Below are 12,911 nucleotides of genomic sequence, written 5' to 3'. Positions count from 1 at the left end.
GGCCATGCCACTTGACAGCCTGTCCTGGGCTATCAGCCCAGTGAACCCCTGACCCCACAGCCAGTTGAGCCCCCCTTCATTCCCAGCTCTCCTTTTGTAAGTGATGCCCAAAGGCTTCGGGGACTCAGCTCTGGTTGGAGGGTTTTGCTGCTGATCTCAAAGATCTGATCTGTGTGGCAGCCTGGAGGGGGGTTCCCTTTCCTGAGGCACCGAGAATGCCCTCTGGGCAGAAGGAAGGAACCCTGCCTAAAGCCTGTGGGTGGGTCATTGCCAATTCCCCACTGCCAGAACCATCTTGCTGTCAGTAGACCCAGGAAGAGCCCCCTGAAGCTGCAACACTCCTGCCTCGGTCTGGGGGAGCTGGCCCCACCTGAAGCACTAGCATAGCCCCCCAGGTTAGATGGGCCCTCCTCGGTGGCCTAGGACAATTACTCCATAACTGTTCTTGGTTAACTAATTAGTAAGGCAATTAATTAACTAAGCTCCAACTGCACTGGCTCAGGGCAAGGTGTTCATCTGCAGATTTGGGGGCCTCTGGGCCATGGGATGGAGCAGGCACTGGTCATCTGGTACACACGTGTATACACATGCACACACACGCTTTCCCCCATGGTGGCATCAGGTGCCCTGACCCAAGCTCCAGGGTTCCTGTTACAGGAGACTGACCCACAGCCTCAGACACCCTCTTGGGGCACGACAGCTGGTTGGTGATGGCGACACCAAGGCTGAGTCCAGAAGGCTGAAACGAGAGGTCCCACATGGTGGAAGGAGCCCCACTGTAACTGTGCCAGACTCACTGGAACCCCCTGGGGCTGGGAGGAGCCACACGAGGGGGCACAGACACCTCTGTGGCTACACCCCTTGGCTGCAGCCCAGCTGCCTCATTTGAGGACATGGGGGAGGGCCACCGCCGGCGGGAACATCACCCCCCCCAACACGGAGGAGCACTGACCCAGGGCTCTGGGGGAAGGCATTGGCCCCCACAGCCTCAGGGCAAAGCCAGCCACTCGGATCCTCAGCCCACTATGTTACCCAAGACCTGCCATGGCCCCAGGGAGTCCCCTGTCTCATGGGGGAAGTGACAGGAACCTCACCCAACAGCTTGTGGGAACAGAGAGGGCCATTAGGGCTCCCAGAGCAGGCCCTGAGCGCACCCTCCACCCCAGTGCCCAGATGGGCACGAGTGGGGTCTCCCAACAGGGCCTCTGAGGGCAGGGACAGGCAGCCGCTATCAAAGTTTGCTTTCCCCAAGCTGTTGCCATGACGACAAGATGGCAACTCCTGAGGAAGACCTGGTGCAGCCTCTGAGAACAGAAGGGGGCCTTTGGAAGAAGGATCCCCCAGCCCACCCTCCATCACTCCTTTCCCCCAACCTGCCCTGGGGAAAACTGCCACCACGGGGCTTTAATTGGGGGAGGAGGTGGGGTCCAGAGGATTCCCTTAGTTTGGGACAGCAGGGGGCCAGAGGGGGCACAGATACTAGAGGAGAGCCCGTGTCAGCTGGTCAGGCTGCAGGCAGGTGACTTTGGAGTCAGAAATTAAATGGCCTTGCTGGGGGGTCCCTGGGAGCCCCTCCCACAAGCTCTGCATGGGGAAATCCCTGCCCAGGTGCCCTTCATCCATCCCAGTGGGGACAGGTGATTGCCGGGCTGTGACGCCTCTCGAACCACAGGCCTGCCCACTTGTTCTAAGATGCCCTGATACTGTGGGGTACAGCAGCACCCCATTCCCCTCCTTGTCCCGTCACGGGGCCACGGTCTACCCATGGTCCTGACAGGTGGGGGCAGACAAGGAGGGTGCAGTTTAGAAGCAACTGTGAGGACTGAGGTTGGGGTCCCCACCTGCAGGCTCTCTTGGCCCCCTGCCCAGTGCCTATCCCACAGGCCTGGCCCAGACTGAGCCCCAACTTCCTCTCGGCTTTCCCTCTGGCTGGACTCCAGTGCGGGGAGCCCTTCTTCCCCCTCAGCCCATCCCCGCCATGGCCCGGGCCTGCGTGACTCACACCAGCTCTCACACTCGGTCGGCTGGCCAGGGTGGGGAGCCAGCTGGCCAAACATGGAGCTGTTTGTTCTCCCTGATGGCTCAAGGTCACATGGGAGGAGTCGGAGTGGGGCTGGGCTGTCCCTGGGAAGCCGAGGGGCTGCAGACCCACACCCCACAAGAGCCACCCAGTTTATCACCCCACCAGTGCGACTCCGTTGCCAGAACATCCTCTCTCCTGGACCCAAGTGTGTGTTCTGAGAGCTTCTGCCTGTGCCCAGAGGCTCAAGGAGAAGTGAGGTCTGACCTCGGCCTGCAAGGAACCGCTCTCCAGACCCCCGGGCACTTGTGGTCCAGGCCCTCAGGACAGAGGGGTGCTGCAGACCTCTGGGTGGGCAGGACCTGGGTCTCTGGCTTCCTACACAGCTTGGGGTTAGGCCCAGGGGCTGAGGCCTGCCCCCTGCCCAGTAGAGCCCAACGCCCAGAAAGTGCCAGGGGGTTCTGAGCAGCTCGTGACAAGAATGCCCCCTCCTCGCCTACGTAATTACTGAGCTAATCTGGGCAGTGCATTGTTCTGAGCCCAACAGCGGCCGGTGTCTGCGCCCATCTGCCACTGGGGGGAGGGAATGAGGCGGGCAGTCCCCTGACTCCGTCCAGGTACGGGCCAGTGGCAGCAGGCACATGGCACACAGAACCCAGGCAACCCAGGCCCTGGCAACACAGCCAGCCGGTACCCATGGCAGGCAGGTGCCGTGGGCACTAGAGACCAGCGTCAGGACATGTGTGCACACCGCCTGTTCCTGCATGCCTCACATGCCCCCGCCCCACGCATCTGAGCAGGACTGTCTGTGCGTGCACACACACTCACCCACGCCCACCAAACACGTTCTCACACATTATCACACCCCCCCTACACACATGCTCTCACGCAGACTCAGATGTGCCCCTTCAAAGCACTGGCCTTAAGAGGAGCCAGAGGTCAGCTTTACTCAGGAGGCAAGACCCCCGCCCCCAGCACTGAGGGAAATGCTCAGACACCACGGAGCCGCATGCTCACAGCTCCCCCCAACTGCACATTCTTAACGACCATGCTTATTAGGAAAAGTGCTAATGTCTCTGCTTAGCTCTTAATAAAGACCTTGATTCAGGATTTTTTTTCAAGGCACAACTAGGCAGAAAAGTGCCAGGTCTCCACCTGTGGTCACTGTGCCTGCAGAATCTGGCCACGCAGCCCGCAGAGGCTCAGAGACCTCGCCGGTCACGTTCTGGTGGCGCACTCAAATGCTGCGGGAGGCCCTCCTCCCGGGCAGTGTTCTAGCCTGAAAGAGGAGCCAGTCCCCTGCGCTGTCTGCGCCATATTTCCAGGCTCCCCTGAAGGATCTCCATGTCACAGCTCTGGCTCCATTCCTGCTGGAAGCAGCTGAGGGCTCAGAACCACTCTTAGGACAGGGTCCGGGAGAGGAAAGCTTGGAAGGAACTTGGCCTTGCCAGGTGAGGCCTCCTTCCCAGCCACACCCCTGCCCATCTTGGAACCCTTCAGGGGCTCTGCACAACCCCACCCAGACCCTGAAAAGGAAAAGCGTGGGCGGGCGGGGGGGCACAGAGCCAGGAGGGCCCCCTGGGGAAGATGACCGCCTGCCCATGGGGACAGGCTTGCAGGGCCTGCTCCAGGCAGGAATTCTCCAGGCCAGAAATAACTGCCTCAGCACAACTGCACAGCTGCCCGAGGCCTGAATTAGCGACACCATGGGACTGGACGCTCCTTCCATGGGAACGAGGCTTGCAGTGCCCCACTGCTGGCCTGAGCCCCAGACAGGGGGTACAGGGCCTGTAAGAAGCTGGATGAAGAAGGCTCCTTCCTGCAAGAAAATGGGGTGAGCCACCTGTCCAGGAGCTGGGAGGTAGAGACAGGGCATCTATAAGCCTGGGGCTACAGCACCTGGGCCACGTCTTCCTCACCCCAGGAACAGGCGTGCCCCTGGGCAGGCCTGGTCCCCCTTGTTCTGTCCCGTAGGTGGGAATCCAAGGCAGCTGAATCCCTCCTTCCTGCCCTTGCTGGTGACATTTGCGGTCTCGTCCTTTGTGTTAACACCCAGCCCACAACTGGGACACCCAAGACAGTGGTGGGGACATGCACTCCGCATGGACATAAACCTCTGCACAAACACGAGCCCAGCTCACGTTGACATGCAGGTACGCAGCACTCACCCCGCTGGCACGCCCTGCAAACCCTGGCCTGCCCACAAGCACTGCCTGTCAACCAGGTATTTAGCAGAAAGAAGGAAGGACAGGCCCCCTCTGGGCCTGCTCTCCCACCACACGAGGGCATATCCCAAGGACTAGGTCAGCCAGGGTCTCCTGGCGTGGGGGACAAGGAAATGGCTCCAGAGCCCTGAAGCTGAGGTCAGAGACCCCAGAGTCCAACTTCCACCCACAGGCAGGACCAGACACCCTGTCCACCAGCCCCTGGGCCCCTTTCCAAACACGCTGATGCTCAAGAATCCCTGGAGTATTGGATAAAAATACAGCCCCCTCCCCCAGTGTCGGGGACAGCTGGCTGGGGCACCAGGGTGTGGTGTTCTCAGTACGCCAGGCAGGTCTGGGGAGCAGTGTGTCAGAGCAGAGCTCACCCCTGCAGCCTTTGGAGTCAAGGGCCCTCCGCAGCCTGTGTCTGTCTGGTCATCAGCTTGTCCCCATTCATCAGGCATCACCGTCACACCAGGATGGTCTCCCACCCACAGCAGTGCCCCACCAGACAAGGTTGGGCCCCTCTGCAGGATGTTCCGGCAGAGCCCAAGGCTGTGCCATGGTCCCACGCTCTGTGGGGAGCATCCAGAACCTTCCAGGCAAATCCTATCACTGAGAGTTAAGGTGACCTCTGTGCTCCAGAGCAGCCCCAGTAGGCTACTGAAGACAAACACCCGGACGGACCCTGGACACGGGGACTGCCTAATGCCCTGCTAGGCCACTCCCAGGCACCATGGCGCCCGGCGCCCACCAGGGCGGCAACACTCCCACAGCAGTGGGAACCTCCTGCCCGTGGGATGCAGGGTGAGCGGGGCACAGGCTCAGCCGGCCACACAGCAAGCAGGACATTAGCTGGGCTCCGCCGACCAGAGAACCCAGCACCCTGGGACCACAGGGAGCCAGGCCGGGCACTGAGAAGCAGCAGTGAGGAGACGACTTCGGGGCAAAATCACCCCCAACAGGAACCTGGGAGCTGGAGGCAGGTCTGTGGTGCGAGAGGCCATGGGAGAAGCAGGAGGCTTTCCACCATGGCTGAGAAATACCCAGCCTAAGTTCTGAGTGTGTGTGTGTGTGTGGGGGGGGGGGGGTGACAGCAGGAGCCAGGAATGGCCTAGGCTGTGGGGGCGGGGGTGGAGGCCGGATTCTGGAGTCCTTGTCTCATACATGGACATGCAGAGGAACTCAGTGCTCCTGGTCGGGCAGTAAGAAGACTCAGAGGAGTCTCCTATCACTCCAGGGCAGCTCTTCCCAGCCCCCGAGGAACCCTCTGTCTGAGCAAACCCCCCAACCCACGCGGCTTCCTCTGGGCAGGCCTGGGCAGCCTGCTTGCTCCTCACTGGGAGCTGCTCCCCCAGCCTGACTCGCCACCCCCCTCTGAAACCCAAAGGCCCCCTGGCCTTGGCGGCTGGGACACTAGGTATGTGACCTCAGCCCTCCCTCCACCAGCCGTGTTATTAATAGCAGTGCCATTTAACAAAGGCAGCCCAGGCCCTCAAAATGTCTACTTCAAAGTGAAAGGAGCCAGGTGTTGGGTCAGTGACCCAGCACTGCTGTCCCCCCACATCTCCAGCCCCTCTCCAGGGCCTGGTCCCCGCCAGCCCAGCCCCAGACCTGACATTTACACAATGCCACTGCCAGTGTCCTTGGAGACACTGCCCACAATTGAGGGCAGCTGGGCCTCTGCACAGAAAATGCATAGATTCCCACATCTCGGAGTTGCATCCTGGCCTGGGCCACAGCGAGAGGCGCACCTTCCACACGAGGAATCCTGGAGCCAAGGCGCAAAAAGCCCCTGGTGCCAGGTCCAGGGGACGTCGGCTCCCTGAATCCTTCTGCCCAGGCTGCAGACACCTTCCCTGCTTGACCACCCCTGATGGGCCAGTGCCTCTCTCTGGGCCCCTCCCAGCCCTGACCCCAGATTCACACGTTAGAACCCCGGCCTCCAGGACCTCAGAAGCGACTGTTTAAAGAGGGGGCCTTTAAAGAGACGATCGAGATGAAATGGGGCCACATGGGTGGGCCCCCTGTCCAACCCGTCGTCCTTGTAAGAGGACAAGATTGGGACACAGGCACAGTGACCAACCACGTGAGGACACCGGGAGGAGACTGCCTTTACAGAGGCCTCGGGAGGAATGGGCCCTGCCCACACCCCGGCCCGGGACTCCCAGCCTCTGGGAAACGCCCAGTGTTGCAGCTGCCCAGCCTGTGGGGCACTGCTCCTGCGGCCCTGAGCAGATGAGTGCACCCCCAGGGGCCACCACATCCTTGAGGGACCTTCCTGTCTGCTGGTCCATCCTGCCTGGAGCCCCCTGGGGGGTGTAGCCACGATGCCCTGTCCCCACAAACTTCCAGAAGTTTGGGTAAAGAATGGCCCAGGGTGGGGCGCCAGCTGCCCGGAAACAGAGACAAGCGAACAGTGGCGGCTCCCAGCCAGAGCGGGTCTCCTCCAACCACCACTGCTTTCCTGGTGGGTAAACTGAGGCTCAGGACTTTTCACCTGCCGGAGAACCCGAGCCCGGCCAGCCCCAGGACCCCAGTGTTCCCTCCTACCTCGCTGCCCGGGGCAGTGCCTGTAGACACTCGACCTGGCACCCTCGTCCGTGCCCTGTACTCTCTGGGAATCCTGCCCAGACAAGCAGACTCGGCCCCCGTTGGCCCCAAGGGGTTCTGCCTGCCACAGACGCCACTCTTGGTCTCCCCAGTGGCGGCCAGGGCCACTGTCTCCACTGTGTTGCAAAGTGCCCCACCCTCCTGGGGGCCAAGGCTGTCCTTGCCTCTTCCCAGAGGAAGACTCAGCAGCTTGGGCCACATGCAGAGGCAGGGTCCCTGTGCTGCCTGAGGCTGGCTGCCAGCTCTGCAGGTACAGGCCCCAGACCCAAGGCCCCTGACCCAGGTGGCCACGCACAGCTGGGCTTCCCGAAAGCCGCCAGTGCAGACAGGCAGGAGCAGGTGCCAGTTCTCCCCGTCGGCCAAGGCCCTCGTTTCGTCAGCAGTCACAGTCAGCCCCACCAGCCTGAGCCCGAGACAAAGGAGGGAGTCCTTCAGACAGGTGACGCCGGCTCCCCTCAGCACTAATTAGAGTTCCACGCAGCAGCACAGTCACCGCCAGGAGTTGGGGAGGCCCTGGCACAAACATTTCAAAAGACACAGTATTTGCATTTATGGGCTGAAAGTCTTTAAGCTGAGAAGCCAGCTGAGCCATTATACCAGCCAATTTGCAGAGAAGGCAAAAGCACCGCAGGCAGAGACTGCTGAGCGAAAGCACACCCACGTGACCGGAAATAAGGCAGCGACCACGGGAGCACCAACCCCTGGACAGCCACCAGGATGTCCTGGAATATTGCAGCCCCAGGCCAGCTGTAGACAGACCACCAGGGAGCAGAGCCCAGGTGGCAACAACAGCGGGGAGCCCACACTCTGCCTGACACAGTGGCTGGGGCACACTTGGCTGATGTGACCTCTGCAGCCCAGTCCCAGGGAGCCCAGCACCTGCAACACCCATTTACCTTCCCGCTGTGGGGACACTCCTATTCATCCCTCAAAACCCACACCAGACTCCTCTGCTGACTCAGTCCTTCACTGAGCAACCACTGTGTGTCGGACCACTTCAGGTGTCGGGGCATGAGCAAAAGCACACGGGCCAGCCTTCACGGCACTGGGCAGACCGTGAAAGCAGGTGACGGGTCCAGCAGTCCCAAATGCCAACAAGGACGTCCGTGCAGTGAGGGGTGTCTCAGGCCTGAACACCCCTCACACCTCAGCCTGAAAGGAAAGGAGCCCCTTGGCTGCTGAGGGCACTCCCACCTGCGCCCAGGCCCTGCAGCGAGAGTGGAGTGGGAGAGTGACAGAGCGGCAGGGATGGGGAGTCCCACGGGCAAGCAGAGCGGGGGCCAGTGACGTGGCAGTCTCCTCAGTTACTGAGGCAACTCCCAGTCCCGGCTCCTGACCTCCCTCACAGCACAGGACAATGAAGAGCGGGGGTCCTGTGGGTGCCCCTCCCTGCACAGCTGGGGCTTTGTGGCACAGCGTGGAATGGCTCACCCAGGAAAGGCACACCGCCTTGTCCGACCTGAGGGCGGACAAGACACCCTCCTGGGCCTCCTCAGAGCATCCTGGTTCACCCCCACACAGAAGGACGGACCCTCAGGAGACCCGGCACACGGCTGGCTCTGCTTGGCTGGTATACCAGTGCACACAGTAGGACCTCACTCCCACATGGATCATGAAGACAGCATGGTACATAGGGCTATGCGCTGGGGTGGTGCACACAGTAGGACCTTACTCAATGAAATCTCTCTGTAGGACCCCAAATTATGTAGGGCTTGGGTTCGGTCATGTGCACACAGTGGGAATTCACCCTCAATGAACTGAGCGCTCAGTAGGGCCTCACATCAGGTGGGGCTGTGGATGGAGAACTCTGCGTAGTGGGGCCTCACCTCTGTGAGTCACTGAGCCGAGCCTCCTCTGAAGGAGATGCACACTAACAGGTTAGGCACACAGTAGGCCCTTGGTACCCACCTGCCACCACACAGCTGGTGGCCCAGCCCTGCTGACAAGGGCAGGTATCTTGCACTGGCCACCTGCTCCTCCACAGGCTGACTGCAGGCTGGGGCCCCAGGGAGCTCGCAGCCATTCAGCACAGGGATTGGCCCATCCTGGCTCCCCTCCAGCCACCCGAGTCTGAATCGATCCCCTGATAACTCGATCCATTAATGTTTGAGCAAAATTCTTGTAAACCAGCAGGGATAAGGATGGCTTCTGTGAACCGAGTCATTTTTTTAAATGCACGATGGGGTGCCTCTCCCCGCCCCAGCGCAGCATCCATCCACGCTCACTGCATCCAGGAAGGCCCAGGGTGCACCTGCTGGGGGCGGGGAGGCCATAGGCATGCGAAACCCCACAGCCTGGCAGGGCACCATCTTCCCTCCAAGCATCATGGGGCCCTGCCCTTCCTACCTGCAGCCTGGCCACAGAACGGCTGGTCCCTCCCGAGTCCTCTGGTTGGGGGCTGGCGCTCCCCACCACAGAGGGGGGGGGGAATCTGCGGGCTAGCACCTCCTCCTGGAGGGACATATGCTGTTCAAGGGTCCTAACCAAGGGTGGGCTCTGAGGGAACCTGGGCCAAAGGAGGGTGAGGGGCCTGATGGCAGCCCAGGACCCAGAGCGAGCCAGCTGGACTCTGCGCCCAAGGCCCGTGGCAGTGGGGAGCAGCGTGAGGTGAGGCTGCTGCCTGCGGGGCCACAGGAGGGGCTCGGGCCGCAGGAGTCCTGGGCTTCTCCCCGGGCACTTTCTCTAGCACCGCAGACATCACCTCATCAAGAAAATGGGGACCCCGGACCCCACGTTCTGCCCAGGAAGAGCCGTTTCGGAAGGAGACTGTAGAGTTCTCGATGTGGGCTGAGGACCCAGCCCCTTCGGGGTTACCTGAGGTGAGAGTTTCCTCACCCGCACCCTGCTGTGCACTCAGGTTGTTCCAGAGGCCGCTGGCCTGGCCCGGTGCAGTGGCAGAAGGGGCAGGCCACTGTCCTCAGTCTCCCACCAGGCCAGGCAGTCAGGAGACTTGCAAAACCACAAGCTGCCCCTTTTCTTGCTACATTTTTGTTTTGGAAAACATACTCGCTTTTCATTAAGAGAAAAATACTAGGTTAACGCATAAGAGGTTTACTACTGTTTTAAGTGAATTGCTAAACAGCAATTTCTAAGTTTTTCAGTTTTAAACTCCAGTAAAGTGAATGCCGAGACAGAGTCCTGTGACAGAAGTTTTGGGGCCCCACGGACCTGTGGGTGGGACCGTTCTGACAGCCCGGGGTTGGGGACCTCTGTTTTACCGAGCTGGGGAATAGCATGTTGTCGTGCTATTCCCCAGGTACCTGGAGAATCCAGGCACATCTGGCCGGGGCTCCCACACTCCAAAGGCGGTCCCCCACTGTCCACCCCACTGCCTGCTGGCCCCCCAGTCTCCCACCCACACCAACGGAGCTCCACGACCCCACCCCTCCATGGGCTCCCTTCTGGGCCCCCACGGTCGTGCTGCCCCCAGGCCCCGAACCGACTGGCCTCTCAGGGACCCCCAATGGCATCCAGCCCCCAACTGAGGGCAGCCCCTAGGTTCCGCCCGACCCCAGTAACCACGGCACCCGAACGCCCTCCTCGACATTCACAGGGGACGCGAGGACCTGCAGGGCCCTTCGAGCCGCACAGACGCCACTCCTGCATGGACACTGCCCCACACCCCCCCCAATGCAAGCCACCTCCCGTGCTTCCCTCCTAGAATCCCCTCCCTGCATCTGCCGCAGACCTGAGCACACCACCAAAGAGCTGGCCCAAGCCCCACAAGGCCCCGAGTGGGGCCACTCAGTGCCTGGTGGGCCTTTCGTGAAACCTACCCTTCCCGTGGGCAGACCCTCCCCCATGAAAGGCACCAAAGTGACCCCCCACCTGCAGGGGCAGGCACCCCTGGGGCTCATCCTCACTGCCCAGGAGGCTGCTTGCTGGACTGAGGGCCAGCTCTGTGTCACAGGAAGGCGGCTCTGAGGAAGCCAGGCGCTTTAATAATAAATCCTTTAATTAGGGAATCCCGCTCCAAGGACAGGCCTGCAGGTTACCCGCTGTCCCCACAGCGCAGGGTTCCCACTGCAGGCCCGCGCTGCTGGCTGCTGGGGGGAGGGCAGCGCCTGGGGCAGAGCGCTCTGGGGGAAGCTGGTGCAGTGGGGGTTGGGGGCGGAGTGTACCTGCATCTGCCTGAGGAAGGGGGCATGTCCTTCACATGTGGACCCAGAAGGCACTTTGGGAAGCTCAACCTGCCGCCCTGCCCCACACACATTTCTGGAAGCTTCTGTGAGGCCAAGGTTCAGGGGTATGAGGGTTTGCAATTGGTTTCTGGCTCTGGACGAGATGGGAGCACCCGGGAGGCTGGACCTCGGGCCTGCGGCCAGCATGTGTGGACTAAGGGGAGCTCCCCACCCGGAAGGGGCTGTGTGAGGCCTGGAAAGCTTCCAGCAGGCCAAACTGGCTGCCACAGTCCAGTAAGCTTCTCCAAGGACAGGGCATCACCCCCTCCAGTTTTGGCCTCCCCCAGCCCCCCATGAGGACCTGTGGGACAGCAGCTGCCCCAAGCAGCCCAGGACCCTTGTAGGCCCCCAGACTCTCAGGAGCTCCAGCCCGAAGGAGTGGGGATGCCCCCCAGGAAGTGGCCCTGAGGGGGCTGCTGGGTAACCAGGGGTTCCCCAGAGTGCGCTCCAGGAGAGTGGGGGAAGCACTGCTCAGCAGGGACAGAGGCCTGTGTGGGACCAGATGGGGCTTCGCTGGCCAGAGTCGGGAGAGTGTGAAGGGAGAGAGGAAACAGGGCTGGGGCCTCTGCACTGGGTTGGGGTGGGGAGGTGACAGGGTCAGGGGAGGACACGGGCAAGGGGCGAGGGCAGAGCCGGATGTGGGGGCCTGGTCAGCCCCTTGGAGCACCTGTGCCGGCGGCACCAAGGCGACTCCCCACGGTTGGCGCCGGGCAGCTGCTCACTGAAGTACGAGACAACCCAGGGCCAAGAGCTGTGGGCCCTCGATGAGTCCCCCCGCCCTCTGACATGCAGACTCCCACCTGGTGTGAGACTGAGCTGCCTCTGACAGATGTGAGGGGTCCACTCAGCCCAAGGCCCTCCTAGTGGTGACTTACCTGTGGCAGGCACGTCACGGGTGCCCCAAAGGCCAGGGCACATGTGGAATGAAAATAAAACACAGCACATGGGAGAGGAGAGCCAGTGCCCGTCCCAGGCCCCCACCAGAGGAGGGGTCCTGGCCTCTCGCTGCCACAGACCGACCCTGCTGAACCCCATCTGCAGAGGATGTGCCAGGAGGGACACCAGAGGGGATACGAACCCGGTTGGCATGGCAACTGGGAAGCCAGCCTGGACCGCAACAGGATCATTATATGTTGAAAAGAGAAAGGCACTTCTGGTTAAAACCAGAGAGACAACATCGATCCCCAGCCGTCGTTACGGATGTGAGGGATGTGGAAGGGGCTCTGCCCAGGCTGGGGGAGCAAGTCTGACTTGCTTCTCACTGGCCGAGCTGCCCCTTCCATGTCCCCTGGTTTCTCTTGTTCTCTTCCACACTAAAACTCTGACCGGAGGCCACAGCTGCGTCTGCCGGCCTTGCCCCAGATTCCTCAGAACTCCCGAGGCCCGAGGCCCTGCCCCACCCTGCTGGTGGAGTTGCTGGCCCACAGGAAGGCCCAGGAGGCTGGGAAGGGGGCTGCCCCTCTTGGAGGCTGAGTGTGGCCCAGCAGACTGCACAGATGCCCCTGGGGCTGGCTGGGCTGAGGTCCAGAGGCAAAACCTCCACCTCTGTGCCCACCAGGCACTGCAGCCTCAAAGGCAGGAGGCACCCTGGGAAGGGTGGGAGGGTGCTGGGGGGGGGGGGACACTGCCTCTTCCTGCCCGGCCTCCAGAGCGCTGCAGATAAACAGTCTAAATTAGGAATTAAAACATCCCTTGCTCCCACCAGCCAGCAGGCTGTATTTCAAACATGCAGGAAACACCCCAGCCACCGCCGCCCCGGAACTTCTAACGTGATTCTGTGGGATCCGGCTGCGCAAGAGGGAGCGTCTGTGCCGGGGCCCGGGGCCGAGGTCCGGGCCTCTGGTGCCCCGTGGGGCCGTGCTGCCCTGCCCAGCCTCCAGCCAGCCCTCAAGA

Source organism: Artibeus jamaicensis, unplaced genomic scaffold (assembly GCF_021234435.1).
Source record: "Artibeus jamaicensis isolate MK-2021 breed Jamaican fruit bat unplaced genomic scaffold, CSHL_Jam_final contig_700, whole genome shotgun sequence".
In the NCBI taxonomy this organism is placed as follows: Eukaryota; Metazoa; Chordata; class Mammalia; order Chiroptera; family Phyllostomidae; genus Artibeus; species Artibeus jamaicensis.
The sequence above is the reverse complement of the archived record's forward strand: the minus strand, read 5'-3'. Positions refer to the sequence as shown.